The sequence below is a fragment of the Gavialis gangeticus genome, unplaced genomic scaffold (assembly GCF_001723915.1).
Source record: "Gavialis gangeticus isolate Ggan-Ray unplaced genomic scaffold, GavGan_comp1, whole genome shotgun sequence".
NCBI classification, from domain to species: Eukaryota; Metazoa; Chordata; order Crocodylia; family Gavialidae; genus Gavialis; species Gavialis gangeticus.
Window position 1 is genome coordinate 69,637,121 of NW_017729031.1, and position 225 is coordinate 69,637,345.

A 225-nucleotide genomic window follows, 5' to 3' on the forward strand; every position below is an offset into this window, starting at 1 on the left:
ATCAGGCAAATACAGACATACATCTTAATGTGACACACCTGACCCAGCTGGGTTGATCAGCAAGGACAGGCTGACACCCTCATGTGCCAGGAATCAGTTCATTAAGGTAAGAATAAAAGGCAGTCAGACACAAGCACACAGATACCTCTGAATCCAGCTGGGTGTCCAGCTGACACCCTCATGGGCCAGCATTCAGTTCATTAGGGCATGTCTGAGCCAAACTGG